General features: G+C 47.1%; 1 protein-coding gene across 2 annotated transcripts in view; it reads right to left on the bottom strand.

Moving 5' to 3' along the window:
- Window positions 1-13,321, bottom strand: part of ADGRB3 (adhesion G protein-coupled receptor B3) — a 703,006-nt gene that overhangs the window by 359,494 nt on the left and 330,191 nt on the right. The gene's annotated exons all lie outside the window — the stretch shown is intronic.

Below are 13,321 nucleotides of genomic sequence, written 5' to 3'. Positions count from 1 at the left end.
GTAATGATGTCAAAAATTCTACTAGGATTGCCAAAGCCTTCGAGCACCCCTAAAGTAGTTCTTTGGATCTCAGCCAGACTCCCAGAAACAAAGCCCAAATGCTGTTCGTAGTGAGACATGTGCAGTGAGACACGAATTCACATCTACCAGATATTTCAAATAAAAGTGCTATATTTCTAGGAACTGCCACTCAAAATAAAAATGACTGTGCCATGCCATAATGGCACAAATTTGTATATTAAACTACATGGGCTAGAAATGTTGGCAAATATTGGAACGGGGAAGGGATCGGAAATAAACTTCCCATTTGGACTTCCTGAGACCATTATGAAAGAACTGAGCCCCAGACTCCTCCAGAATTCATACTTGCTCAATGGCAGCCCACTCTCTGGGCCATAGCTGCCCCCTTCTCTTTCCTCCTCAGTTGCAGTGGGGGGAAGGGGAGCTAGTTCTAGGGCAGGGGTGGGGAACCTGTGGTCCTCCAGATGTTTTGGCCTACAACTCCCATCACCCCACACCATTGCCCTCCATTCATGTACTAAGACTATGCTGCCAAATCCTGTGTATCAATGGTACTGACTGCCACTGAGATCAATGGTACTGACTGCCACATAAATATGCCTAGGATTTTTGCCATGCCAACTGATTCCTATGCATGTTTACTCAGAAGTAAGACGTTCAATGGGGCTTACGCCTGAGTCAGTGTGCGGCCTTGCAGTGTAATCCTAAGCATCTTTATGCCTTATTTGTTTAGTTCAGCAGGCTTACTTCCAAGTAAGTGCATACAGTATGTGCCACTGCAATAATATGCACACTTACCTGAGACTAAACCCGACTGAACACAATGGGATTTATTTTTGAATAGCCATGAATAGAATTGCACTGTTAGCAATCCTATTCAAACCACCAGTTAAACCAGTGAAAGATTACTGCCTAGCAAAAACCAGTACACACCTGCTCTTTTGGTGGTGGGGGAGTAGAAACTGAAATAAAAATATAATTTTCTCAAACATTTTGACCTCAAGCTGTTACTTTCTGTATTTCATTATCTTCCTTGTTGGGATATCTTTAAGTGAATCACATATCAGACACTTAGAATCAGACCAGACAGCATTTAAATAACACATTTTCTTCCAATCTGAGTGCTTCTCGGAATGTTCTTTCAAAATTCCTCCTAGCATAGTGCCACTTTTATCTTTATCTGTAAAAGCTTCTCTCCACTCAGATATCAATCCTTTTCTTTCTTTTTTTTAGTAATCCAGGTTTCTCTGTAGTCTCTCAATTATCTTGCTACTTTTTGCATTTTAACACAAAGGCCTTCAGCTTCTTCCAAGGTAAAAAAGGAGTTAGATTGAACTGTGTTTTGCAGTGTGCTTGAGCCAGAACTGAACACAAGGGGGCTGTTCACACAACACATGAACCCACACTCAGTGGTTGAATGTGGGTTGTTGTTAAACCATGGGCTGTTTGTTGAACCGTGGGTTGGCGTTAGGAATGTATGAAAGTGACTTACCTGTTTGCGGATTATGTTTATGGGGGGGGGAGGCATTCCGTCCCTCCCCCTGGAATCCTCGCCGGGGGGGAGGCGCTCCGTTCCTCCCCCTGGAATCCTCGAACGGCTGGCTGTGCTCTGTGGCAGCTCCGCGGAGCAGCCGGCCAGGCCCAGCCAGGCCAGAGCTGTCCGCAGCCGGATTTCCGGCTGCGAGGGCTCTGGGTAGAAAAAACACAAAAAACCCCCGCGTACGCAAATGGCGGCAGCTACGGCCGCTGCCATTTGCGTTCCTTCTTTTTGGCCGTCTTAATCTACGTAAATATTTATGTAGACTATGACGGTGAAAATAAAGGGGAACGCAAATAGCATAGTGGGCGCTATTTGCATCCCTTTTTCATTCACCGTTTTAGCCTACGTAAATATTTACATAGGCTAAAACGGCAAATCAAAAGGGGACGCAAATAGGGCCCGCTACGCTATTTGCATTCCCCTTTATTTTGGCCGTCATAGTCTACGTAAATATTTATGTAGATTAAGACAGTAAAAAGAAGGAATGCAAATGGCGGCGGCCGTAGCCACTGCCATTTGCGTACGCGTTTGTTTGTTTTTTAAACCCACCCAACCATGATAGGCTATGTAAAGATTTACATAGCCTATCACGTCTTTTTGTTGTTGTTTTTTACACAAGCCTGGAAATGGCGGTGGCGGCGGCAGCCGGTTGGAAGACCAGCTGCCAGAGCCGCCGCCGCCGCCCAGAAGATCCGCCACAGGTAAGTCTCATCCTGGGGGGGATCCGTGGGGGGCGGGGGGATGGCAGGCTGTTCCACCACGGAGTTCGGGGGGCTGAATGCACTGGCATTCGGCCTCACCAAGATCAGTGGTGGAATTCTCTGACATCCCTAGTTGGCGTGTTGTCTGAACCCAGGACATTTTCTGCAGGGTGGCTTGTTAATCACCCTGAACAACCCAGCAGCAAACTATGGGTTCTCAAGGTGGCTTGTTCAGGAAAAATAAGGCACACTGCATGCTTAACAAGCCACCTTGTGGAAAATGTCCTGAGTTCAGACAACATGCTAACCCACGGTTCAACAAACAACCCACACTCAACCACTGCGTATGGGTTAGCACGTTGTGCGAACCCAGTTGGATCCAGGCTTAGTCATACTCAGAGTAGCCCCACTGAAATCAATGGCTAACTTAAGTCCTGTTGTTTTCAATGGGTCTACTCTAAATATGGCTAAGCCTGGATCCAACCCCTGATATTCCTTTTGTTACAGGAGGAAAGAGATGAAGATAGGAAGAATTAAACACCCCACCACATGTTTGTGATGCTTGACCTAGGCTTTAATTCTTCAAAGAAGTATGGCAGGCTGTCATTCGAAGTATTTGCTGTCAAAATAATTCCAGATTTATGATGGCTGCACATAGTCTGGTCATCTCTTGTCTAGACCCATTGTTGTCTATGTCACAAGTGAGATTGTCAAACCACTAATAAATTTGAGCTCAGATTCTAAACATTCCTCAAAGATTAGAACTCTTCAATAGTGGAAAGACATATTAATAATACCAATATTGCTATCTTCCACATTTTCTCATCTCCACATGGGTGAAAGCAATTTACATAACTCAAAGAATTTGCCATATTAATTAAAGTCCTAACTCAGAGCACCAAAAAACAAACAAATCCACACACTCAAACACGGATATGTCCCCCACACACTTGAGCATATGTGAGCCATTCTGGACAAATATTGCAAAGTAATGTGTGCACTTCACAGTTACATCATGAAACCAGCTTCAGACTGTGTCATCATGGAACCCCTTCCCCAGGACATGCTCAAATCAGCGTTGTGCTCCATAGGCTGCAAGCCTATCCACCCTTACCTGGCAAATCAAGGCTTATCAAACACTGTGAGATTTGCTTCCAAGTAAGCATGTATAAGATTGAGCTGTTAGAAATGCAAGTATGTTGTTACCACCAACTATAACCTTGTTGTCGCTTGTCCTGTATGGAATGTCACCTGTACAGCAGACATATTAAACAACAGCTCCTGAAAAACCTCTTTTGCATAGAAGTTGTTATTAGTGCCGTGCCGAAAATTTAGATTATTCCATTTTTGGTATTTTGTGGGGGTGGAGGCGAAATGAAAACTCTGGCAAAAGGGGCTGGGAGAGGTGAGAATGTCAGAGAATTTTCTCCTTGGGGAGGGGGACAGGGTTTCCACATATCTTTTTATGTGTAGGCGGTTGTTGAGGGGTCTTCTTTCTATTTTTTTTTTAAATACCTCCTTGGAGGAGCCCAGGACTCTTCTCCAGCTGGGAGTTCTTCCTGAACGACTATTGGAGAAGGAGTGGTCACATGGTCTCCTGGGAGTTCAGAAAGAACTGCCTGGCTGTAGAAGAGCCCTGGCTGGGCTCCTGCAAGTACAGGGGGTGTTAAAAAAAAAAAAAGTAGAAAGAAGACCCCTGCAGAATCGCCTACACCTAAAGAAGGCTTGTGGAAACCCTGTCCCCCTCCCCAAGGAGAAAATTCTCTGAAATTCTCCCCCTCCCTGCGAAAGAGGCAGAAAAAACTAGGGATGGCGGAGAATTTCTCCCCAAAACTTTGGGGGGCCGAGCGCCAACGTGTTCGGCCCCCCGAACAAGTTTCGGGGAGAAATCCTCCGCCCCCCCCGCCCCCCGCCCCCCCCCCCCGGGACGGGACTTACCTTCCCTGAATGTCCCTCCCGGCGGCGGGTCCGGCTGGCGGTTCGTCCGGTGTTCGAGCTGGGCGGGAGCGGCAGCCAGTCTTTCGACCGGCTGCCGCCCCCACCATTGCAATGAAAGAAAAAAAAAACAAAACCGTCCCCTGATAGGCTACGTGACGATTCACGTAGCCTATCACGGCTAGATTTGCAAAGTCAGCCGTGATAGGCTACATGAATCGTCACGTAGCCTATCACGGGTGACTTTAAAAAAAAAAAGCGCGTACGCGAATGGCGGCCCCCATAGGGAGCCGCCATTCCCGTTCCTTATTTGGTCGCTGTAGTCTACGTCAATCTTTACGTAGACTACGGCGAAAATAAGGGCAACGCTATTTGCGTTGCCCTTATTTTCGCAGTAGTCTACGTAAAGATTGACGTAGACTACAGCAACTAAATAAGGAACGAGAATGGCGGCTCCCTATGGGGGCCGCCATTCGCGTACGCGCTTTTTTTTTTTTTTAAAGTCACCCGTGATAGGCTACGTGACGATTCACGTAGCCTATCACGGCTGACTTTCCAGATCTAGCCGTGATAGGCTACGTGAATCGTCACGTAGCCTATCAGGGGACTTTTTTTTTTTTTTTTTTACTTCATGTTCGCGGCCGGGCGAGGTGGGAAGCCTCCTCCCCGGCCTGAATTTCGGCCGGGCGAGGCGGGAAGCCTCCCCCCCCGGCCTGAATTTCGGCCGGGCGAGGCGGGAAGCCTCCCCCCCCCGGCCTGAACTTCGCGGGGGGAGCAGCAAAGCGCTCCCCCCCACCGCGAAAAAGCTGCAAGAAAAGGTAAGTGACTTTCGTTCACCCCTAGAAAAAACAATGCATCTTTTGTAGGGAGAGAAACAGTTCCCAAAAATAGTGGGCAAGATACAGCACAGCGCTAGTTATGATGCAAGCACAAAGGCTTTAAGTCGTATTTATGCCCGTTTTATTATACTGGATTCCAGGGCACTCTCTGACATACCTTAAGATAGCCTTAACCAGCTTGGTGCCCCCCAGATGTGTTGGACTACCAGCATGCCCCAGCCAGCCATGGAGGGTACCAGGTTGAGGAAGGCTGAATTACTAAATTTTAATTGCAGAGAAGAGGGAATAAAGAAGCGGACACCAATGAAAGGGTTTAAACAGGGCACCACTTTATGGAAGGAACAGCTAAAACCAGTGCGGAAGGGATATTTAGTATCCGCTACAACCAGTGTGGAAGGGATAGTTTTAACCCCTCCCTATGAGCTGCTCAGGGAGATTACCATGGTAGCCAGCTATGATGTCTTCCTGGCAACATCCAGCTCACCCTGAGTGACCCTAAAGAATTGTAATCTTCCTGAGAGGTGAGGCCAGGAGTTGGGAGGGAAGGATGTTCCCCATAACTCTGCTGGTTGTACCATACCTTAACTACTCCTAAAAAGCAGTCCTATAGCTGCCTTGAAAACCTGGTGAAGGGTGGGGTAAAAAATACCCCCCCATATTTAACAATGCTATTGAACTGCTCATCTCAGTCAAGATAGACCTTCTGTGCAACTGAGCCACCTGAGCTCTGCTGAGAAGCCTACTCCCTCAGGATCTTCCCTCCATCAACTGTCACCTGACATCAGCCTTTCCATTAGGCACCAGCAGAGTGGGAGAAAAGAAGCCAGGCCTAGGCCACACTGTTGGCTCTGTGGAGAAACCTGCAACTTTGGGCTCTTCCTGTCTTTGAAATGTTTGCTCTCCGGCTGGTCGTTATAAGAAGTTTGAAACGAAGAACTTGTGGCTGAGTTTGCTTCCCCCCCTCTTCCCTCCCAATCCCTTTCCTTTTTGTGTTATGTCTTCCATGTTGTAAGCCTGAGGGGTGGGACTATCTAATTACTGATCTTCGTAAACCACTCTGGGAGCCTCTTTCAGCTGAAGAGCGGGGTAAAAATCTTTCAAGCAAACCTCCCATTTTCCCCCCATTGGTGGCATTTGTCCATGTTCACATTATTCCTTCTGATAATTGTGATGGAAGAACAAATAGTCAACAGACAACTTTAACTAATTAATAACAAAATACACAGGTCCCAGCCAGTAGAAGGAACAGTCCAAAGAAGGCAGCAGCAGCAGCAGCAGCAACAACATGTTAGCCCAATAGACAATCAGGACAAATGTTAAAAATAACTTTCCAATCCCCAGAAGGAGTCACCAGCTGAAGTTCTCTATCAAGTGCGTGGGTTGCACTGCCGGCCTATCCAAACTAGCCATTTGCTTGTGTGGGACATTTCCTTTTACAGGCTCTGCATGCACTTTGCACTCCCAAGTCCTGCAAGACCCCAGGCCAATTCCTATATCTCATGATACTTTTGGTAATTTAAGCCCGAAGCCTTGCTGTTACAAGGCAGAAACTCATGAGATCTTCACTCCACCACAGGCAACTTCTTCCCTCTTCATAGCCTGAGCCACAGTAGAGAAAGAACCCTTCCTAGATGCTCCATGATTTGGTTCCAACCTGGTACAGAATACTGATGTATTCTCCTAGAGAGCGAAAATTTCACTGTGGCCTGTCTGTGTGCTATAACTGTGAGTATAAGAAGTAACGTGAAATGAGAAAGGTCCAGTGTCTTCTCCCAACTTTCAACCTTCCTCAGTGAAGGCAGCAAGTGGACCTCTCAGAAGACAAAGCTGCCCTTAACATGGAGGGAAGTAACTGAAGCAAAGTTTGGTTCACTTTTATCTCAGCACTCTGCTCTAGGTGCCTGCCTAGAAAAGGAAATTCACAGAGTACTGGAAAACATCCCATCCAAGGTTTCTCTCACCTTAGCCATTTAGCTTTATTATGTAAACATGTAAGCATATGGAATGTTTATGAACACTGATTCCATCATAATATCACACTCATGACATCATGGCAGCTCAGCCAATTGCCAGCAGAGAATTCACCACAAAATTCCTTCACATATTACATTACAGTCTCTGTCAGACCTTTGTGGTAACCACAATAAACTTGTAGACAGAGGAGATCTGGTAGATAATGTTTACTTGGACTTCCAAAAGGCTTTTGACAAAGTCACTCATCAAAGACTCCTGAGCAAACTTAGCAGTCATGAAATAAGAGATGTCCTCTTATGGATCAGTAATTGGGTGAAGTACAGAAAGCAGAGAGTAGGCATAAATGGTGAATTCTCCCAATGGAGGGAAGTAAATAGTGGAGGCCTAAAGGGATCTGTATTAGGACCAATGCTTTTCAACTTGTTCATAAATGATCTGGAATTGGGAGTGAGCGATGAAGTGGCCAAGTTTGCCAATGACACCAAATTATTTAGGAATTGTGGGAGCTCCAAAAGGATCTCCCCAAACTGGGAGAATGGACATCCAAATGGCAAATGAGGTTCAATGTAAGCAAGTGTAGAGTGATGCATGTTGGGGCAAAAAATCCCAACTTCAAGTATAACCTGATAGGATCTGAGCTAGCAGTGACCAAGCTAGGAAGAGATCTTGGGGTTGTGGTGGACAGCTCGATGGATATGCCAATCCAGTGTGCAGCTGCTGTAAAAAAGGCAAACTCCATGTTGGGCATACTTAGGAAAGGAACTGAGAATGAAACTGCCCTTATATAAACCTGTGGTGTGACCACACTTAGAATACTGTGTACAGTTCTGGTCACTGCACCTAAAAAAAGATATTGTAGAGCTGTAAAAAGTGCAGAAACAGACAACTAAAATGATCAAGGGGCTGGAGCAATTCCCCTATGAGGAAAAGTTACAAGGGCTGGGATTGTTTTGCTTGGAAAAAAGGCGAGTAAGAGGAGACATGATAGAGGTGTACAAAATTATGCATGGTGTGGAGAAAGTGGATAGGGAGACATTTTTCTCCATCCCTCACAATACTAGAATCCAGGGTCATACCCTGAAGCTGATTGGTGGGAGATTCAGGACAGATAAAAGGAAGGACTTCTTCACACAGCACATAGTCAAACTATGGCATTTGCTGCACAAGATGTAGTGATGGCCACCAATCAGGATGGCTTTAAAAGGGAGTTAGACAAATTCCTGGAGGAGGAGGCTATCAGGGGCTCCTAGTCCTGATGGCGCTTTACTACCTTCAGTTCCAGAGGCAGTGAGTTGCTGGGGAACTTGGGCAGGAGGGTGCTGTTGCACTCATGTCCTGCTTCTGGGTTTCCCATTTACAGCTGGTTGGCCACTGTGTGAACTGAATGCAGGACTAGATGGACCCTTGGTCTGACCCAGCATGGGTGGTATGTTCTTTCCTACCACTTTTTCTGCCCCAGCCCCCACCTCATCGCTCCTAGATAGCGAACATGGCAACACTGAAAAGCTTTGGCAACATACGGCGAACAGTCTATTAATGTAGACCTCACTATATCTTGCAGAAAACCCCTATCTCTGTCACTTAACTAAAGGGAATGGAGCTGCTCTCTCTGGGGGTGTGGCGATTTTTAGTTGTTTTTATGGCTGAATTTGGGCTCAAAAATTGGGCAACAAAGGGCACAAGCAGGGTTTCAACACAGAAAAAAAGGAAGCTTATACTGAGTCAATATTATTCATCTAGCTCAATATTATCTCTATCTGGGGTGGGCAACATGTGACTTGCAGACCATGTATGCCCCCTAGGGATGTACGGAAGTCACTTACCTTTTTGCGGAACTGATTCGCGGTGGGGGGAGGCGCTCCGTCCCTCCCCCCGGAATCCTCGACGGGGGGGGAGGCGACCTGGTCCTCCCCCCCAGAATCCTGCCCGTCCGGCTCCGCTCCGCAGCGGCTCTGCGGAGCAGCCAGCCAGGGCAGTCCACAGCTGGAGTTCCAGCCGCGGACGGGCTGCGTCAGATGCAAATGGCGGCCGCCGTAGTGGCCGCCATTTGTGTCCAGCCAGGCTGCCGTGATAGGCTACATAAGTATTTACGTAGCTTATCACGGCTGGGCAACTCCCCCCAAAAAATCAGCATATGCAAATGGCGGCTACGGCGGCCGCCATTTGCGTTCCCTATTTTTCGCCGTTTTATCTTATGTAAATATTTACGTAGGCTATTACGGTGAAAAAAAGGGGGGGAGCGCAAATAGCGTAGTGGGTGCTATTTGTGTTCCCCTTTTTTTTTTGCCGTAATAGCCTATGTAAATATTTACGTAAGATAAAACGGCAAAAAATAGGGAACTCAAATGGTGGCCGCTGTAGCTAGGGATGTACGAATTGTGTACCTTCCGTGCCGCTTGACTTCCATAGTTTGCAGCCAGTGCTCCGTACCTAGGGGTGCACGAAAATCACTTACCTGGTCTCGCAGCTTTTCGTGGTGGGGGGGAGGCGCTTTGCTGCTCTCCCCGCGAAGTTCAGGCCGGGGGAGGAGGCTTCCCACCTCGCCCGGCCGAAATTCAGGCCGGGGAGGAGGCGCCTCGCCTCGCCCGGCCGCGAAATAAAAAGTTAAAAAAAAATGCCCCCGTGATAGGCTACATGACGATTAACGTAGCCTATCACGGCTAGATCTGCAAAGTCAGCCGTGATAGGCTACGTAAATCGTCACGTAGCCTATCACGGGTGACTTAAAAAAAAAAAGCGCGTACGCAAATGGCGGCCCCCATAGGGAGCCGCCATTCGCGTTCCTTATTTGGTCGCTGTAGTCTACGTAAATCTTTACATAGACTACGGCGAAAATAAGGGCAATGCAAATAGCGTTGCCCTTATTTTCGCAGTAGTCTACGTAATCTTTACGTAGACTACAGCGACCAAATAAGGAACGTGAATGGCGGCTCCCTATGGGGGCCGCCATTAGCCGTACGTGCTTTTTTTTTTTTTAAGTCACCCGTGATAGGCTACGTGATGATTTACGTAGCCTATCACGGCTGACTTTGCAGATCTAGCCGTGATAGGCTACGTTAATCGTCATGTAGCCTATCACAGGGGTGTTTTTTTTTTCTTTCATTGCAATGGCGGCGGCGGCAGCCGGTCAAAAGACCGGCTGCCGCTCCTGCCCCTGACGAAGACCCGACGAACTGCCAGCCGGACCCGCTGCCGGGAGGGACATTCGGAAAAGGTAAGTCCCGTCCCGGGGGGGGTGGTGCGGGGGGGGGGCGGAGAATTTCTCCCCGAAACTTCTTCGGGGGGCCAAACACGTTGGCGCTCGGCCCCCCGAAGTTTCGGGGAGAAATTCTCCGCCATCCCTATCCGTACCGTCGTTCGCAAGCCCCCGGAATTCTCCTCTTTTTTTTCCGCTCCGAAAATTTCCACATCCAGTTCATTATCAGACTTCCTGTTAGTTATCTCAGAAGACCCTTGGGTGAATGGGGGGGGGGGTTTCCAGGGAACAGCTGGATTGAGGGAGATTCCCCCCCCACACACACACACGTAATGGAAGAATATAGTTCTTCATATTCCCTGGTATGTTTATTCCTCATTTTGTCCATTCCCTGAGCATGTGCAGAGTGTGCTTTTTATTCAAACAGAAGAAGGTTGCTGATCTTTCCCTTCATGCTGCATTTGTACAAGTGAAGTGTGACTGCTTCAGAAAGAACTTTCCATTATACTGTCTCTTTTTCTTCATGAGTTTCATAACAGAAGTATGGTGTAGTGGTGAGAGTCCAGCCCAAAGCCACCCAGTGAGATAACTAACATGAGGTTTGCTAATGAGATGGATGTGGAAATACAAAGCTGAGCTGGGGGCAAGTGGGGTGCTGACATGTGTAGGAGTAAGTTGCATTGAACTCAGTAAGACTTACTTCTGAGTAGACATGCACAGAGATGGTTCTCCTCTCTATTTTAGCCTCACAATGTCACCAACAAGGCTGGATGTGGAAATAGAAAGCCTAGCAGGGGGAATAATACTCGTGCAGGGCTCCAGACCGGCATGGTCTTTTAAAAAGGTTCCTTCCTTCCTTCCTTCCTTCCTTCCTTCCTTCCTTTCTTTCTTTCTTTCTTTCTTTCTTTCAACAGCATTGCTTTAAACAAAGAGTGCATCGCTCAGGCACACCTGGGGCAGCCTAGTTTTGGAAAGCCCCCAGGAGGAGGGGAAGTGTTTTGGCTGAAAGTAAACAGAGATGGAGGATTTCAATTGAAAAAGAACACCCACAAACAAGGCAGTGAGCACAATTCATTTTTTAATTTTTTTATGTATTTATTATCAAAATATACTACCTTGTGTTTTTATTTACGAAAATTTCATGACTCTGTGTGGATGACCAAAAAAAAGCCGCATGACTGCTGGCTCCGCAGGACCTCTTGGTGCCGTTCCGCAGAGGATTCCGTGGCACGGACTGAAGGGAATTCGATCCCATTTTAGTCCGTGGCAGAATTCTCTGACATCCCTAGCCATAGCCGCCACCATTTGCGTACGCTGTTGTTGTTTTGTTTTGGTTTTTTGCCCAGCAGTGATAGGCTAAGTAAATACTTACGTAGCCTATCACAGCTGCAAGGACGCAAATGGCGGCCGCAGCAGCCCGGCTGCAGCCGGCCAGGAGACCAGCTGCTGGAGCCGCTGCCACCGCATCTGCCCCAGGTAAGTTATGTCCCGGGGGGATTCCATGGGGGGGGGGACAGGAGGCCGTTCCGCCATGGATTCCATGGGGGTGGATTCTTTAGAATCCAGCCTCACTGGAATCCGTGGCAGAATTCTCTGCCATCCCTAATGCCCCCTGCCCTGGCCTATGGTGTGGCCCCTGCTGCTGTGCTGCTGAAATTTGGTGGCATGGTAGCAGCGGCAAAACGATTGGCAGGTTGCTTCCAATTTTCAGCAGCAGCCCATTACAGAGGCTTAAAAGGGGTAACGTTAGCTTGAAAACAGGCTAAATTGTCCCATTTGAGCCTCCACAATGGCTGATCTTTTTGCTGCTGCTGTGCCTCCACATTTTGACTGTGCGGTAGCAGTGGCAGGAGTGTGGCTTGTGGGGGAGAGCAGGGGACAGTAGCCCACAGACCCCCCAAAGTTGCCCACCCCTGGTCTACACTGATTGGCAGTGGGTTTCAGGCAGAGTCTTTCCCAGACCTACCATTTTCTACTGGAGATGCCAAGGATGGAACCTGGGATCTTCTACATGCAAAGCGGGTGCTCTACCACTGAAAGTTGCTGGCAAGCCTTTCAGTAACATCATGGGGTGGGGTGGGGTGAGGGAACCTAATTAGAAAATTTGTGAGTGCAATTACTGAAAGATTATTACACTGAGTAAATAGAAACTGAAAAGAAACAGGGGAAAAATATTCTCAAGACCTGATCCAATATTCAGTGAAGGCAGTGGGGAAACTCTCCATTAACTTCAGGCAAGTGATAAGTCAAATCCCCACTATGTATCCCAGCAAATGTGTGATGTATCCTGCTAATATCCTACGCTGAATTGCTGGAACTGCAGTAATATATAGCTCATTATAAAATAGAGTGTGAAAACAAGATGAGAAGGACCTTATTCTACAATATTCTTCCCAAAGGAGATAACTTCATTTCTATAATTCTTCCCTTTCCAGCACTTCTGGAAGCATACTAGATTAAAAGGCTAACACAGACATCACCTAAACATGTCCATACTTCTAAAAGGTTAATTAAAGGCCACAAAGAGCGGCTTTCATGTTAAAAATGTCCAGGAGGACTTATTGATTTTAATTTAGTTTTAAATGTCTTATAGGCCGAAGAAGCTGAGGTTGATTGGTTCTATGAAGACCTCTACAACACCTTCTAGAACTAACACCAAAAAAAGATGTCCTCTTCATCATAGGGGATTGGAATGCTAAAGTAGGAAGTCAAGAAATCACTGGGATAACAGGCAGGCATGGCCTTGGTGTACAAAATGAAGCAGGACAAAAGCTAATAGAGTTTTGCCAAGAGAACATGCTGATCATAGCAAACACTCTTTTCCAACAGCACAAGAGACGACTCTACACATGGACATCACCAGATGGTCAATATCGAAATCAGATTGATTATGTCCTTTGCAGCCAAAGATGGAGAAGCTCTATACAGTCAGTAAAAACAAGACCTGGAGCTGACTGTGGCTCAGATCATGAGCTTCTTGTTGCAATATTTAGGCTTAAATTGAAACACGTAGGCAAAACCACTAAACCATTCAGGTATGACCTAAATCATATCCCATATGAATATACAGTGGAGGTGAGGAATAGATTTCAGGGATTAGACCTGATAGACAGAG

The sequence above is a fragment of the Heloderma suspectum genome, chromosome 1 (assembly GCF_057233095.1).
Source record: "Heloderma suspectum isolate Gila_16-S chromosome 1, 16-S_ref, whole genome shotgun sequence".
In the NCBI taxonomy this organism is placed as follows: Eukaryota; Metazoa; Chordata; class Lepidosauria; order Squamata; family Helodermatidae; genus Heloderma; species Heloderma suspectum.
Note: the sequence above shows the minus strand (reverse complement) of the source record. Positions and strands in the feature narration are given on the sequence as shown.